Consider the following 17,975-nt stretch of genomic DNA (forward strand, 5'->3'; position numbering starts at 1 on the left):
CTCTTACTACCCTTTTACTATTTATATGCCTGTAGAAGACTTTTGGATTACCTTTTATGTTGGCTGCCATTCTATTCTCATACCCTCTCTTTGCCCCTCTTATTTTCTTTTTCACTTCTCCTCTGACCTTCCTATATATAGTCTGATTCTCAGATGTATTTACAACCTGACATCTGTCATACACACTCTTTTTCTGCTTCATCATATTCTCTATCTCTTTCGTCATCCAGGGAGCCCTGACTTTAGTTGCCCTGCCTTTCCCCCTAGTGGGAATGTACCTCAACTGTACCTGAACTATTTCCTCTTTAAAGGTAGCCTATTGTTCCATTACAGTTTTGCCTGCCAATCTTTGATTCCAGTTTACCCGGGCCAGATCCGTTCTCATCCCACTGAAATTAATCGTCCCCCAGTTAAACATTTTTACTGTAGATTGCTCCCTGTCCTTTTCCATAGCTAATCTAAACATTATGATCACTGTTCCCTAAATGTTAACCTACTGACACCTGCTCCATTAACTTACCTCATTCCCCAGAACCAGATACAGCAATGCCTCCTCCCTCATCAGGCCAGAAAAATACTGATCAAGAAAGTTCTCCTGAACACACTTCAGAAATTCTCCCCCTTCAACCCTTTACACTATTACGATTCCAGTCTATATTAGGATAGTTGAAGTCCCCCATTATTACTACTCTATAGTTCTTGCACCTCTCTGCAAATTTGCTCCTCTATATCTTTCCCACTAGTTGATGGTCTATAGAATACACCTAGTAGTGTAATGGCACCTCTATTATTTAACTCTAACCAGATAGATTCTGTCCTTGACCCCTCCAGGACATCCTCCCTCTCCAGTACTGTAACATTCTCCTTGATCAATACTGCCACACCACCTCCTATCTTTCCTTCACTATCTTTCCTGAATGCTTTATAACCACGAATATTTAATACCCAATCCTGTCATTTTTTGAGCCAGGTCTCAGTTATTACCACATCATATTCCCATGTGGCTATTTGTGCCTGCAGCTCACTTACCTTGTTTACTATGTTTCGTACGTGCACATACATACACTGTAAACCCATCTTAGACCATCCTGTATTCTCTCTTAGTTTGACCCCCCCCATACCTTACTATTTCTTACTTTAGTGCTCTCTGCATCTCCCAATCCTTTGAATACTTTATTTCCCCTTTCTAATGTTACATCCTGGTGCCCATCTCCCTGCCAAATTAGTTTAAACTCTCCCCAACAGCACTAGCAAACCTCCCCATGAGGATATTGGTTACGGCCCTGTAGAGGTGCAACCCGTCCGGCTTGTACAGGTCCCATCTCCCCCAGAACCGGTCCCAATGCCCCAGGAATCTAAAGCCCTCCCTCCTGCACCATCTCTCCAGCCAAGCATTCAGCTGTGCTATCCTCCTATTTCTATACTCATTAGCGCGTGGCACCGGGAGTAATCTGGAGATTACTATCTTTGAGGTCCTGCTTTTTAATCTCTTTCCTAGCTCCCTGAAATCTGCCTGCAGGACCTCATCCCTCTTTCTACCTGTGTCGTTGGTACCAATATGGACCACAACCTCTGGCTGTTCACCCTCCCACCTCAGAATGTTCTGCAGCCGCTCGGTGACACCCAGTTACACCTCTTTCAACAAGGCTTAACTTTTTAGGTTTTTTTTTAACAGTGATATTCCAGCGTAATAGGGGAAGTTTTCATCAGGAACTACATTTCATTGTGATTTGAATTGATTGCCGGCTCCGGGGAGTTCCACAGCACCACCTGTAGAGCAGCATAAAATCACGACAGCAACGTCTGGATTTCCGCGTTTATCTGCGCCTGCACTGACTTCAGAAATTGCTGTCAGTTTCAGAGGGGTAATGACGATGAACGCTGACAGTTTCACCGTCATTACCACTGCAAAATCCGGGCCAATATGTCCTTCTTTGGCTCGGTGTACATTTTTTCCTTATCTCTATTAAGTGCCTTGGGACGTTTCTTCTATGTTAAAGGCCGATATAAGGGCAAGTTATTGTTGCTTCTGAGAGGATGAATTAAGATGGGCCGAATCGCCTCCCTCATCCACAATTCTCTTGTGATGCTATGCTATCCCAGTATCCGTAGCAGCAGTAAAGGTCCTCAACTAAATCTACAGGGCCTATAGAGTTATTAGAAGGTTTTCATTATATCTTAGAATCCTGAAGTGGGAATTGCGACCTCCCATGTGCGACTCCTGCCCAATGGGGGAATTGATAGGCCATCTGGAGCTGGGATGGAAAATGTCCTTTGATCTCGTACTAGATCGAAAGGTTAACGTTCAGCACGAGTCCTGATCAATAAGTCTCCTGAAACCTTTACCTAACTTTCTCTTTCAGCTGCTGGTCGATCTGCTTTCCGTTTCCAGCCTTTTGATTACCAACATTTACAGTTTTTCTTATTAAGTTATTTATCTTTTAACTAATATGAAGTAAAGTTGAAAACCAGTTTTAGATTAAACTAAATGTTTGCCCTTTCGCAACAAGGTGAACAAGGTCCAGACAAAACGTGAGCAAAATACTTGTGTGTTCCCAAAGGAGCTGGGAAAACGCAGTGACGAACAATGCAGCCTGTGTTTGCACTGTAGATATTCACATCCTAACTCCGCCAGCAAATTCAGATCAACTTTAAAAGCGCAAAATCTCTTCACATGTTGTAATGTTAAAGATAAAACCGAATTAATTTATTTTACAAATTATTCTAGCTGTGGTACAGAACACAAAGAAAATCCTACTGGAGTGGTGAGGAATGCTACTAAGTGACACGTAGTCAGAGCACACAACGAGGAGCCGCCGATAAAACTAGATCACAACCGGTGTACCGCATTCATAAAGCGGACAAGTGCCGGCGGGCGAGCCGCTGGGTTGAATGGAACCTACAGGGGGCAGCATTCTATTCTCGCTGTGTCAACCTTCGAGGAAGGTGCGTCACAATGGGCCTGTAGAACGCACAGTAATTAAATTCGGAATCACCTTTGTAGCAATTACAGTGATTTTTGGGAGCGTTGGATGTTACAAGTTAGGCAGCCCCTTATGCCGTAATCGACCAATTCGCGCACTTCTTTGTTGAAGTATACGGATTTACAAGCCAGGAAGTGTGAATGGGGGTATAGCTCAGTGGTAGAGCATTTGACTGCAGATCAAGAGGTCCCCGGTTCAAATCCGGGTGCCCCCTCTTTTTTTTAACTTCGTAACTCCATTTTTTTGCTGGTTTGTAAAACGTTATTTAACATATTGTGCCTCTAAGACTAAAGAAATTAGAGTGTATAATACTAAAATAAGATCCAGTTATGTTACACATTGTACATCCAAAGTGCATAAACATTTTTCCATTTATGCACATCCGAAACAAAAAACTCAAAATATACAAATTAAATTCGGTAAATAAGAATCTGATACACATTTTTTGCTTGAATATGTTTATATATAGGTTGATGTTTCTAATGGTGCTTATTTTCCCATGCAACACAAATATCATAACACGGTCCCCAAAAAGAATAACATTCGTAGGCAGACAAAAAAACCTCTAATGCTGATAGAGCAAATGGAATTTTTGACACATCTAGTCTGCAGTTGCTCACACTGCATCAATGTAATCCCCTGGAATCGGAACCGTTTTAAATGAGGGACCAATCCTGCCGTTTGTAGGGAAATTCCCCGATCTGCCCTGCTGCTCTGGTGTCATCAAAAGTCACACCTCCCTTCGAAGCATTTCCCTCTTCACCAAAGCACAAAAACAATAAGCCCGCATTTTACCAGGCTCAGTCAACAACAACAACTTATATATTTATATAGCGCCTTTAACATAGTAAAACGTCCCAAGGCGCTGCATAGGTGTATTTTAAGACAAAAAATTTGACACCGATCCACATAAGGATAAATTAGGGCAGGTGACCAAAAGCTTGGTCAGAGGTAGGTTTTAAGGAGCGTCTTAAAGGAGGAAAGAGAGGTAGTGAGACGGAGAGGTTTAGGCAGGGAATTCCAGAGCTTAGGGCCTAGGCAACAGAATGCACGGCCACCAAAGGTTGAGCGATTATAATCAGGGATCCTCAAGAGGGCAGAATTAGAGGAGCACAGATATCTCGGCGGGTGGGGTGGGGGGCGCTTGTAGGGCTGAAGGAGATTACAGAGATAGGAAGGGGCAAGGCCATGGAGGGATTTGAAAACAAGGATGAGAATTTTGAAATCGAGGTGCTGCTTAGCCAAGATCCAATGTAGGTCAGTGAGCACAGGGGTGATGGGCGAACGGGACTTGGTGCGATTTAGGACATGTGCAGCCGAGTTTTGGATGACCTCAAGTTTATGTAGGGTGTGTAGGGGGTGGCGTGTGCCCAGTCAGCTCTGCCCCTGACTGTCTCTGAGCAGTTCGAATCGCTCCCACACCCCTGGGTTCTAGACACCAGACTTAGGTACAGGCGGCGATACAGAAAATCGAGTAGACAAGTGGTTTGGTGCAAGAAAACCGCAATTTTTATTAAAAGGCACAATAAAACACAATCTTACTGAGAATTACTGAAATGATTACAGGCATATAAAATTACACTTATTTGGGAATGGGGAACACACGGCACATCGAGGGAACAAACACATTAAAAATCCCCTTATCCTTATCCCACCCCCAATACCTAACTAGATTAAGCTACGAGGGGCCAGGAATTCATGCTCACCAAATGGTGTTTCTTTTACGGTTCGAAACCTGTTGATTACGCCGGGTGGTTTTGGGGTTCGCTCTTGTTGCCTTTCGTGCCTGCCGTCGTCACGTGGTCACAGGGCGCAGCGATGGAGTTGTCTGCGCGAAGTACCCCTCCTTTTCTTCATTAGATAAGAGTCTTTTGTGGGGTACTTCACCTTACGGGAATGTTCTTCTGGTGCCGGTTTGGTTGCCGACAGTTTTGCTGCGGTTGGGGCTCGGTTGGCGGTTTTTTACCGTTAATTTGATTTCACTACCCAAGCTTGAAACGCCAGCTTATTCTTGAATTGACTTTACTGTCCATGCATCAAATGCCAGCTTATAACTAGGCCGTTTGTCCCCCAATGCTTCTTCTTGCTGCCCTTCTCTGCCTATCGGTTTTACCGTTCGTCTCGTCTCGTCTCGTCTGCCCGTTTGCGGCCTGTGTGTCCTGTGCGCGCTCGAATTCGGTTCTGTTCTTCTCCCCGTTTGGCCTCCGGTGTTGTAATGGGCGTCCTCGGTGTCGGGAGCGAGCGAGAGACAAGAGGCAAGAGAGCGAGAGCTACCGGTGGGCCTACAATTATACCCAGTTCTTCACCCCTTATCTGCGCGCCAAATCAGGTCAGTTCTTTGTCTAACTTTTGGCGGGCTCATCTAAAATGATTACAGTCATTTACTTTAACGACTTCTGGGGCGGTTGTCTCCTTGTTTAATGGCTTCGATATCCTGGCTGTTTGTTATGTATGAAATTTAATCGTCTTTCCTGGCTTGGCAGCTACCTGTGAGCTGTTACCGATTATTTATGCGAGAAGTTGATGGCCTCAAGATTAGGGCCATCCTGACTTGATCTATTCCAAGGTGAGGAATGCATATTCTGTGTTTACCTAGCTGTCTGGCTTTAGAAAAGGACAAAGTCTTTCACAAATCCATGCATGTTAGGTTTTGTTTCAGGATTTGAATGGGCCTGCCTTCTGCAGGGCCTTGCTTTTTTTAAAAATCCTGCAAGCCTTGGTCACGAGGTCTCAGAAGCCATTTTGGGTACCCTTTTTAATAACTTGTCCATACAGGGTCCCTTTATCCATAACTTTTGGGGAATGTGGGAATTTTGAGAACCCTACAGGTGGAATGTGGGAAACCAGCCAGGAGTGCGTTGGAATAGTCAAGTCTAGAGGCAACAAAGGCATGGATGAGGGTTTCAGCAGCGGATGAGCTGAGGCAAGGGTGGAGACAGGCGATGTTACGGAGGTAGAAATAGGCGGTCTTTGTTATGCTGCGGATATGTGGTCGGAAGCTCATTTCAGGGTCAAATATGACACCAAGGTTGCGAATAGTGTGGTTCAACCTCAGACAGATGTTAGGGAGAGGGATGGAGTCAGTGGCTAGGGAACGGAGTTTGTGGCGGGGACCAAAAACAATGGCTTTGGTTTTCCCAATATTTAATTGGAGAAAATTATTGCTCATCCAGAACTGTATGTCGGACAAGCAGTCTGACAATTTAGACACCATGGAAGAGTCGAGAGAAGAAGTAGTGAGGTAAAGCTGAGTGTCGTCAGTGTACATGTGGAAACTGATGCTGTGTTTTCGGATGATGTCGCCAAGGAGCAACATATAGATGAGAAATAGGAGGGGGTCAAGGATAGATCCTTTGAGGACACCAGAAGTAACGATGCGGGAGCGGGAAGAGAAGCCTTTGCAGGTGATTCTCTGGTTACGATTAGATAGATAAAAATGGAACCAGGCGATTGCAGTCCCACCCTGCTGGACGACGGTGGATAGTCATTGGAGAAGGATGGAGTGGTCAACCGTGTCAAAGGCTGTAGACAAGTCAAGAAGGACGAGGAGGGATAGCTTATCTTTGTCACAGTCACAAAGGATGTCATTTGTGACTTTGCTGAGTGCCGTTTCGGTACTGTGGCAAGGGTGGAAACCTGATTGCAGGGATTCAAACATGGAATTGCGGGAAAGATGTGCATGGATTTGGGAGGCAACAACACGTTCAAGGACTTTGGAAAGGAAAGGGATGTTGGAGATGGGGCGGTAGTTTGCAAGGACGGCGGGATCAAGTTTTGTTTTTTTGAGGAGAGGGGTGATGACGGCAGATTTGAGGGAGAGGGGGACAGTACCTGAGGAGAGAGAACCGTTAACAATATCAGCTAACATGGGAGCCAGAAAAGGAAGTTGGGTGGTCAGCAGTTTGGTGGGAATAGGGTCTCATAGACAAGATGAGCGCAGAGAGGTCATGAGGGGAGATTGGAGAGAAACTGGAGAAAGATGTGAGTTCAGGGCTAGGGCAGGGGGGAACCTTAGAGGAAGTTTGGCCCAGTGGGCTAGGGGAAGGAAGGGAAGTGGCAGAGGCAGCTGAAAGGATGGTCTCAATCTTAGAGACAAAGAAGTCCATGAGCTCCTCACATTTGTTATCAGAGGTGAGGGTGGAGGAGACAGGGGAGAGGGGTTTAAGAAGACGGTTAGCAGAAGAGAATAGGAGCTGGGGTTTATCTTTGCATTCCAGAATGATTCTGGAATAGTGAGCAATTTTAGCAGACGAGAGCAGGGCCCGATAGTACTTTATGTGTCCAGCCAGATCTGGCGGTGAATGGCTAAACCAGTTCTCTGCCATATCTGTTCGAGTCTGCATCCCTTGGACTTAAGGGAGCGAAGATGAGAGCCGTACCAGGGGGAACGGCCAGGGTGAGAGAGGGTAATTGTTTTAGTACGGACTAGGGCATCAAAGATAGTGGTGAGGGTGTGGTTGAGCAGATCAGTAGCTGGTCAGCACAGGTCACGGAATTAGACTTGCGACGTTGTGTCCTTAGGGCACACTGCATTTTGCAAGGGTGCATTTGCCAAATGAGGCATCGCTGCAGGCAAACGGAAGCCTCATTTATTTTTAGAAAGTCGCACGATGAATTTCAGTACTTGAATGAGGCTCTTTTTCCTGCCATGCCCCAGGTGGAAGACCAGAGATCTGCATGCGAGCTGTCACTATGATGTCCCCATGATGAGTAAGCCCATCATCATTAGCTGTTCCCAACTGACAAATCCAACAAGTAAACGGGTATCCAAGGTCTCAATTGCGGCTTTGACAGTTTTTTTGTAAGATTTGCGCTTGTTCCCTCTAAGTTTTAGGAATCCCATGCAGGCAGCCTTGAAAGGAAAATGCCACTAAGTCCATGGAACTCTGCATTTCAGTAAATCCATCACACATGACTGCAATGATGTCAGAAAGGTACTGCCGCATATTCTCTGCCAGGCTGTTTGTAACAGGCTCAAAGGATGGCCTTCTGGTCCTGAATTAACTCCCGTCAGAAGGCAGATCCAGACCCTTTCCCATACAGTAGGAAAGTGCCATGGGCTCTCAGCCTGGTCTGTTTTTTACTTTCCTCTTCCACTAGCTCCTCCCCATTGGTTCTCCTTCCTTAAACTCACTACCTACATTCTCTAGTCTGCTAGGATCCAAGCTTGGCACAGGTTGTGCCGCAGGTAGCACAGGTGCCACTTGCTCTGCCCTCATCATCTTGTGAAGAACCTAGAGGAAAGGAAAAACTTGGGGGTAAAAATTGGGTATCGTCCATTTTGAGGCGCTAATATCAGCCGGGCGCAAAGTTTAGCTAATTATCGCCGCCGACCATGAAATTCGTCTCCATCGCCCCTGGAGGTGATTTGAGCGCTAAATCAAACGCTACACACCTCTCTTAGGGCGCTAACGTCAGGGAGCGAGGCACTACCTCGGAACGTTGCTGAAGCTCGGGCGATGTCAATTACCCTGGAACTCAGACAGACTGGCACCGTCCAGTTCTTAAAGGGGAGGGTCCATCTTGCTGCACAGCCACACCCTACTCATTGTAGCATTGAACCTCGGCCTGCAAACATAATTGAGATTGATTGTGATGGATACTCAGAGGCCCAGGGAGAGAGCTTGGCACTTTAGCAACCAGGCATGGGTGGCTCTGGTTGGCGCAGTTGAATGACAATGGGCAATGCTCTTTCCAGAGAGTGGCAGGAGGCCATTGCCTCGCGAGTTTACAAGAGTGTGGAGGGAGGTGACCCAGCATGTGTTATCGTAGAGCCTGGTGCTGAGGATACATACACAGTGTCGTAAAAAGTTCAACGACCTCACTTGGGTGGTCAGGGTGAGTACCTGCTTTTCAATACCTCTATATCCCTCCATCTCAACTTCACTCTTTGTCCAGACGGTGTAAATACCCAAATGCCCAACTCTCATCCAACAACTATTGCCATCTCATAAAACTCACATGCACATCCCACACCTTGCAGGCATTAACGGCTATTCAACTATGGTAGGCACATCTGCCAAACACATGGCTGCACACTCACTCCCACGCTGTCCTTTTTCTTGCAGGCCAAGCTTTCACATAACCGGCAAGAGACCCAGCAGACGGGAGGACAGGCGGAGCTACACCCCCTCACAGAATTGGAGGAGAGAGTCCACAGACTCATTGCGAGCCAGGTCGTAGGTGCCATGGCCGGTGGGGAGGTCGACTCACTTGGGGACAGCAACAGTAAGTTCATCAGCTTTCTCTCCTCTCTCATACCACTTGCCCCTCACAACACCAGCCTTTTACACTTTTAATCTAACTAACTGTCTCCAGTCCTTGCTCCATTCCTGCCCCCTGCCCTCACGCTAAAGCCACTCTTGTACCTTCCTGCTTTCAGATAGTGAACCACCAGCTGACCAGCTGGTCCCTCAGCCTGCCAGTGGCAGCGACGCACCAGAGGAGGAGGAAGAGGAAGCCGGAGCCTCACCGCCTGCATCTCCCGAGGGTGACACTTCCGACACTGGGGCCACGCGTTCCCTGGAGGGGAGCAGGGGGTTAGAGTCTGATGTGGGTGAAGCTCCGGGACCCAGCGGGCTGCAGCAACGCCATGGGGGAAGGGAAGCTCAGGGGCCATCTCCCCGGAGGGTGAGTGCACGCACGAGTTCTGCTGCACAGGACTCGTCTGAGGACCTCGACATCGCGGCCATGAATACGCAGGCGATGAGCATGCACACTGAGCTCATGGGTGCAATGACAAGGGTGCCCGACAGCATGGATGCACTGGCTAGGAGTGTGGAGGAGTCCGCCGCCAGCACAGCTGTCATCTGTGCACAAACCCTTGGACCCATCCTTGCCTCGTTGCAGAGGATGGTTGAATTGCAGGGAAACCGTGGGGAACCAGAGCCGCGTGTAATGGGTGAGGTGGCAGGATCCATTGCAGCCGATGGCTTAGTGCTGCAATCGCGTCATTGGCTGGTGCCATCCAGTCTCAGACTGCTCTCATGCAGTCTCAGATTGATGCGACGCAAGCGTTGACTGCTGCCATCCTCGCTGGGTTGCTCACAGTCCACCGGGGATCTCACAGTACCGCAGCAGGCCAGCAATCTGTGCTCGAGCAGATTGCTCCAGATGCTGAGGTACTGCCCCGGGGGAGTGGCAGTGTGTCGGTCAAGCAGGAAGGTGCTGTTCTCTCTCAGGATGACATCATTCCTGCTCCCAACACTGCCACTCCGCCATTGCACTTGCCGCAGCCTGTAACACAGCCAGCCCAGACTGCTGCTGCTCAGGCAGAGTTGGTGCAGTCTGCAGCTGGGCCCTCCAGGCCCAGAGCTGGTCGAGGGCGTCCTTCAAGGCCATCTGCAGTCTCTGGATCCAGCATTCAGCAGCCTTCCTCTAGCCTTGCTGCAGCCACTGGGGCCACATTACAGAGGAGCTGTAGGGTGGGAAGGGGGAAGTGCGCAGGGGATGGAGATCACCCTCAAAGGCCGAAAAGTAAAAATGATGTAATAAATGGGGGGGCACGCTTGTGGGAAAGTTTGATGTTCATCTTAATATATTTGTTTATTGTTTTGATGCTTATCTTGATGTGGTAAGAACAAGTTTTGTTAGTTGATGAATTGTTGTGTTTGTTTCTAATTGTTTGCCCTAAATAAATAAGACAAAGTTTGTAATATAAATTTAAAAAAATTATTGGAACTTTACATCTTTGCTGATTTGACTCATTGGAGCTTTACCAGCAACAGAAGCTGCGGGATGCTTGCGATGATGTGTTTCTTCATCCCAGAAGCCATCTTCTCTGTCATTCGTTAGAAGTGGTGTCTTAATAGGCGTTCACGGATAGCCCTCACAGTGGCAACATTGTGTGCCTCTCTCCCATGTTGTTGTTGTTCCTCCTCCTCCTCCTCCTGCTCTCCCTCCTCCTCCTCCTCCTCCTCCTCCTCCTCCTCCTCCTCCTCCTCCTCCTCCTCTCCCCCCTCCTCCTCCTCCCTCCTCCTCTTCTCCCTCTTCCTCCTCCTCCTCTCCCTCTTCCTCCTCCTCTTCTCCCTCTTCCTCCTCCTCCTCCTCCTCTCCCTCTTCCTCCTCTCCCTCTTCCTCCTCCTCCTCCTCTCCCTCTTCCTCCTCTCCCTCTTCCTCCTGCTGAGGTGGTGTACCAATTCCTGGTGGCAATGGCTGGGTCCTCATAATTGTGAGATTGTGAAGTATGCAGCACACACAATGAAAAGCGAGACTCGCTCAGGAGAGTACTACAGAGCTCCTCCAGAGTGGTCAAGACACTGGAACCATTGCTTCAAGACGCCGATCATCTGCTCAATGAGGTTCCTAGTGGCACTATGGCTCTCATTGTATTGGAGCTCAGCAGGAGTGTTGGGGTTATGGAGGGGTGTCATCAGCCAGGTGCAGAGTGGATAACTCTTGTCCCCGAGGAGCCAGCCACGAGGTTGACGTGGTGGTTGGAAGAGGTCTGGGACACCAGTCTGACGCAGGATGAAAGCATCGTGGCTGCTGCCAGGATAGCGGGCATTAATGGCGAGGATGCGCTGTCTGTGGTCACAGACCAACTGGACATTCAGAGAGTGGAAGCCCTTGCGGTTTCGGAACACCTCTGTGTAATGTATGTACCTTTAAGGGGAGAACTACTTTTTACAGCTCCTGTATACTGTAGTACCGGCAGTGACCACACCTGTATATAAACCCTGAGTAGTGATCTGTACAATTAGTTCTAGAGTAATCCTCATTCAGTAAACACCTGTTGAATCGTTCCCTGCAGTCTTGTTGTCCAATTATTGAAGGACACAACATCAAGATACATGGATCTAACATTGGCGACGAGCAGATTCGAACCTACCTGCAACTCTGCATCACCTCCCAGGGATTCGCTCCTGGAGAACAGTGGAAGAAGGCCGAGTCCAGAAGCACGGGCGTCGACCATGGGCAACCGCCCAGTCATCCAGCGGAGATTTGAGCATCGCAGGGGAGGCTGTCGAGAGCCAGGCTTGGCTTTCCAGTCACGGTGGTCCAGTGGCACGGGCTGGCAACAGGTACTGCGCAGACCCTTCCCGGACAGCGACGGGCTAGAGCCCAACCGATCGGCAAAGATAAAGGCCGAGCAGCGTCGACGGGGGAGAGAGAGAGAGCAGAGCGCAGCCGGTGTTCAAGGGCCGAGCAGCATCAATGGGGGAGAGAGGCGTGCAGGAAAACGCGCAGAGCGCAGCCGGTGTTCAAGGGCCGAGCAGCGTCAATGGGGGAGAGAGGCGCGCAGGAAAACGCGAGGCGCTGCCGTTGCCACGAGGACCGCAGAGAGCGGCATTGGCAGCAGCGCAGGAGCAGCGCACGAAACCCACAGGGCGTCGCCATTTACCACGAGGACCGCCGAGAGCGGCGTTGGCAGCAGCGCGGGAGACGCCATTTTAAGCTGCAGCGGGGAAGAAAGGAAAGCGCGGGAGACGCCATTTTAAGCCAGTCTAACCACACCCAAAAATGCCGAAGAGTGGCAGTATCACAGCATTCGACAATGACGTCGAAGATTGGACGACATATGTCGAACGCATAGAAATATACTGCAAGGCGAGTGAAGTGCCAGATGACAAGAAAGAGCGCTGGTATTGTTGAATTCAATGGGTGCAAAAACATATGGCTTACTACGAAACCTAGTAACCCCAGAGAAGCCAGTAGAAAAGGATTTTGAAAACATAGTGTCAATCCTACAGGACCACTTAAACCCCACACCGCTGCTGATAGCAGAAAGATTTAAGTTTCACAAAAGGAACCAGCATAAAGATGAAAGTAATGCTGAGTATTTAACGGAACTGTGCAAGCTATCGAAACACTGCCAGTTTGGAACGGGACTAGCAGATACTTTAAGGGACATGTTTGTGTGTGGGCTTCAAAGTGAAGGAACCCAGAAACGGCTTCTATCAGAAAAGGATCTTACGCTGGACAAGGCTTTCAGCATTGCAGTATCACACGAAGCAGCAGCACGGGGCGCGGCAGAGATACAACGGAGACCGCAAGAATATGGCACAAATGAAATGTCATACGGAACAGTGAAGTGCTATCGCTGCGGCAGAACAACACACGAGCACAATGATTGCTGGTTCAAGGACAAAGTGTGCAGACAGTGTGGAAAAGTAGGACACATAGCAAGAGTCTGCAGGTCGGGAAAGAAAACCAGCAGCAAGAAATCTCCACAGAAGTACAAGAAGGTACATAAGGTGACGGAGAGTAGTTCAGATGAACAGAAAAGTGATACAGACTCCGGAAGCAAGGAGCTGGGTTGTCTGAAACTACATAATGTGATCAAAACGGAGGATCACCAAACTATCTGGGTCATGCTCAAGATAGCAGGAGTCCAAGTGAAAATGGAATTGGACACAGGATCAGCCCTAACAGTCATAAACCGAAGGGACTACAAGCGGCTATTCTCACATATACCCTTGAGAGATACAAAGATTGTCTTGAAGACGTACACGGGGCAAAAAGTCTACCCCAAAGGAAAAATAAGGGTGAACGTTATATATAACGGCAAGGAAACACCAAAAATGGACCTATATGCATTGCCAGATGGAGGACCACCACTACTAGGGTGTGAATGGATCCGGAAGATACAGCTAGATTGGCATTCCATACAAGCACTGACTGTAGATGCCAAAAAGGATGACGACGTCACACCTGGACGACTGTCAAAAATGCTAACTGACGCACAAGAAGTGTTTCAGCAGGGACTCGGAACACTAAAAGGCATAACAGCGACGATGAAAATAGAGGAAAATGCAAGCCCAAAGTTTTTTAAGGCCAGACCGGTACCTTATGTGATCCGCCCAGCCGTCGAAGCAGAGCTGGAAGGTTTGGATCGTTCAGGAGTACTGTCCAAAGTGGACTGGAGCGAGTGGGCTACACCCATCGTTCCTGTAATGAAGAGGTCGTTGAGTAATACGCCTGAGGAACCAAAGAAGGTTCGCATCTGTGGGGACTTTAAGGTGACAGTGAACCCAGTCCTTCACACTGTACAATATCCGCTTCCGTGGATTGAAGATATTTTCGCCTCGCTATCTGGAGGGAAATGCTTCACTAAGATTGATCTGGCCCAGGCGTACCTGCAAATGGAGGTAGAAGAAGCCTCGAAACAGTACCTCACGATCAACACTCATAAAGGTCTCTACCAATACAACCGGCTGGTGTTCGGGGTAGCATCAGCTCCGGCTATTTGGCAAAGGGCAATGGAACAAGTCCTGCAAGGGATTCCAGGGACCCAGTGTTATTTGGACAACATCCTGGTCACGGGCGAAAATGACAGTGATCACCTCACCAACCTGGAGCAGGTGCTCACTAGATTGAAGGAATATGGGCTCCGAGCTAATCGCCACAAATGCGAGTTTGTCCAGAAGCAGATCTCGTATTGTTGCCACGTTATTGATAAAGAGGGGTTACATAAGTCCCCTGAAAAGATTGAGGCAGTAGTCAAGGCTCCAGCACCGGAAAATGTGTCACAACTGAGGTCGTTCCTCGGGCTGGTGAACTACTACCATAAGTTCTTGCCGAATTTGTCTACCGTACTACACCCACTGAACACCCTACTGCAAACGGGGGTACCATGGAAGTGGAGTGATGAATGTAAACGAGCTTTCCAGAAGAGCAAAGCATTGATCACATCAAAAGAGGTGTTGGCTCATTTCAACCCAGCACTACCAATTTGGTTGGCGTGTGATGCATCACCCTATGGCATTGGAGCGGTGCTGTCACACAAATTCCCGGACGGCTCGGCGAGGCCAGTAGCCTTTGCGTCTCGGTCACTAACCTCAGCTGAGCGTAACTACGCCCAGATTGACAGGGAGGCCCTCAGCCTAGTGTGGGGAGTGAAAAAGTTCAATCACTATCTGCACGGGCAGAAGTTCACCTTGCTGACTGACCACCAACCACTTGTCTCCATCTTTAATCCAAAGAAGGGCGTTCCAGTGATGACTGCGCAACAGCTACAAAGATGGTCCCCTTTTCTAGGGGCACAACAATATGAAATCGAGTATAAGGGCACGAAACATCATGGAAATGCTGATGGGCTATCACGCCTGCCACTGCCTACTGCGGAGGAAGCACCAGCAGTGGATCCTGTCGAAATATTTCATTCGACTACAATTGAATGCTCGCCAGTAACTAACGCTGGTATAGAGAAGGAGACCCGAAATGACCCGACACTGTCTCGGGTATATGATTTGACGGTGAAGGGATGGCCAGCACATGGCGACTCACTGTTGCCAGCATTCTCATCCAGAAGAGAACAGCTGTCAGTATGCCAGGGGACCTTGATGTGTGGATCCCGAGTGGTAATTCCACCCAAGTTAAGGGAGAGAGTGCTCAATGAGCTTCACGAAGGTCATCTGGGAGGGTTGAAAATGAAAAGCCTTGCTAGGGCTTATGTGTGGTGGCCAGGGATCGATCAGCAAATCGAGGACCTGACAAAGAGCTGCTCAGGATGCCAGAAGGTCCAAAATGCACCACCACATGCCCCTCTACACCCATGGGAGTGGCCCTCATCTCCATGGCAACGGGTGCATATTGATTTTGCTGGTCCATTCATGGACTCAATGTTTTTAATAGCCGTGGATGCGCACTCGAAATGGCCTGAGGTGATCAAAATGTCCTCCACCACCACGGAGAAAACTATTGCAGTCCTACGGACCATTTTTGCCAGGAACGGCTTGCCAGAGCACATTTGCTCTGATAACGGACCACAGTTTGTGTCCGGAGAGTTTCGAAGATTTATGAAAAGGAATGAGGTAAGGCATTACACATCCGCCTCGTATCATCCAGCCACAAATGGATTGGCTGAGAGGTTCGTACAAACCTTTAAGGCGGCAATAAAGGCTATGTACAATGACAACATTCCGCTGCAGCACAAGGTGGACAATTTCCTGTTATCCTACAGAAATACGACACATGCAGTCACCAACCAGGCCCCGGCCATGATGTTCTTTAACCGAAGGTTGAGATCTCGTCTGGATTTGCTCAGACCAAATGTATGAAGAGATGATGAGAGTAAGCAATTCCAGCACATCAATGAGAAGCTGACAAGGAGCTTCAATGTAGGGCAACCAGTCTTGGCCTACGACTACCGAACAGAGAAATGGCAACCAGGAACGATATGCACACGGCAGGGGCCACTAATGTACACAGTGGATGTTGGGGAGAACATTGTGAGACGCCATGCTGACCAGAGCCGAGAGTCACAGGAATGAGTCAACCCCATGTCTCGGCCATACGTACCTGGTGAGGAACCCGACGTACAGGTCGCATCTACCTCAGAAACAATAGCATTGGAAGCTGATGAATCAACTGACGACAGGGTGTTAGAATCGCCTCCGCACCAAGAGCGAGACACTCGGGAAAGGCGTTATCCAGAAAGAATCAGGAAGCCTCCCCAAAGACTGAATTTATAAATAGACTATTTTCAGTTAATGTTGCATGTTAAAAGTGTTAATTGTAATTAGTTTGATATTTAATTGTTAAATGAGTGTTATGGTACTGTTAATCTAAAAGGGGAGGAATTGTAATGTATGTACCTTTAAGGGGAGAACTACTTTTTACAGCTACTGTATACTGTAGTACCGGCAGTGACCACACCTGTATATAAACCCTGAGTAGTGATCTGTACAGTTAGTTCTAGAGTAACCCTCATTCAGTAAACACCTGTTGAATCGTTCCCTGCAGTCTTGTTGTCTAATTATTGAAGGACACAACATCAAGATACACGGATCTAACACTCTGCATTTTCATGAGGTGCCCACAATACCACATGCGTGTAGTCAATGGCGCGCTGAACCATGGGGAAGCCCGCTATCCTAGCAAAGCCACATGCGCGTTCACGCTGTTTGTCCCGGGTCATGGGGAAAGAGATGTACTCCCTTCTCCTTTTGTTACAGAGCATTTGTGACCTCCCAGATGCAGCAATGGACAGCGAACTGGGAGATATTCTCTATGTCCTCAGTTGAAGCCTGGAAGGAGCCGCTGGCATAGAAATTCAGAGCCACCATCACCTTCACTGCCACTGACAGAGACGTCCTGGTCCTGAGCTGAGGCTGCAGATCTGGTTGTAGAAGGTGGCAGAGCTCAGTGACCACCTCCTTGCTGAAGTGCAGTCTTCTGAAACACTACTCCTCAGACAAATGAATGTAGGAGAATTGCTTCCAGAATAGCCTGGGAGGGTAAGGTCTCCTGTGCAGAGGTCTGTTGGCCCTCCTCCCTCTGGGCACATTTGCCACTCTAGGAACCTGAAAAGTGTTGCTCAGGACCAAACTTCTTAGGACAGCATTAAAGCATAGGCAAGGAAATCTCCTACTGATTACCATCTACCACCCTCCCTCAGCTGATGTATCAGTACTCCTCCATGTTGAACACCACTTGGAAGAAGCACTGAGGTAAAGGCACAGAACGTACTCTGGGTGGGGGACTTCAATGTCCATCACCTAGAGTGGCTCGGTAGCACTACTACTGACCAAGCTGGCCGCGTCCTGAAGGACTTAGCTGCCAGACCAGGACTGCGGCAGGTGGTGAGAGAACCAACACAAGTGAAAAACCTACTTGACCTCGTCCTCACCAACCTACCTGTCGCAGATGCATCTGTCCATGACAGCATTGGTAGCAGTGACCACCGTACAGTCCTTGTGGAGAGTAAATCCCATCTTCACACTGAGGACACCCTCCATCATGTGGTGTGGCACTACCACTGAGTAAATGGGACAGATTCAGAACAGATCTAGCAGCTCAAAACTGGGCATCCATGAGGCGCTGTGGGTCATCAACAGCAGCAGAATTGTATTCCACCACAATCTGTAACCTCATGGACCGGCATAACCCTCACTCTACCATTACCATCAAGCAAGGGGACCAACGCTGGTTCAATGAGGAGTGTAGAAGAGCATGCTAGGAGCAGCACCAGGCGTACCTAAAATTGAGGTGCCAACCTGGGGAAGCTGTAACACAGGACTATATGCATGCTAAACAGCGGAACAGCAT

At 48.5% G+C, this 17,975-nt stretch overlaps 1 non-coding gene across 1 annotated transcript; it reads left to right on the forward strand.

Annotated features, from left to right (window-relative positions):
* The first annotated feature begins 3,126 nt into the window (after positions 1-3,126).
* On the forward strand, positions 3,127-3,198 carry trnac-gca (transfer RNA cysteine (anticodon GCA)). Its single transcript has one exon. It is a non-coding gene; the product is annotated as a tRNA-Cys (tRNA).
* Positions 3,199-17,975: the final 14,777 nt, after the last annotated feature.

This window comes from Somniosus microcephalus, chromosome 10 (assembly GCF_052327205.1).
Source record: "Somniosus microcephalus isolate GS21.2 chromosome 10, FLI_Smic_1.0, whole genome shotgun sequence".
Lineage (NCBI taxonomy): Eukaryota > Metazoa > Chordata > Chondrichthyes > Squaliformes > Somniosidae > Somniosus > Somniosus microcephalus.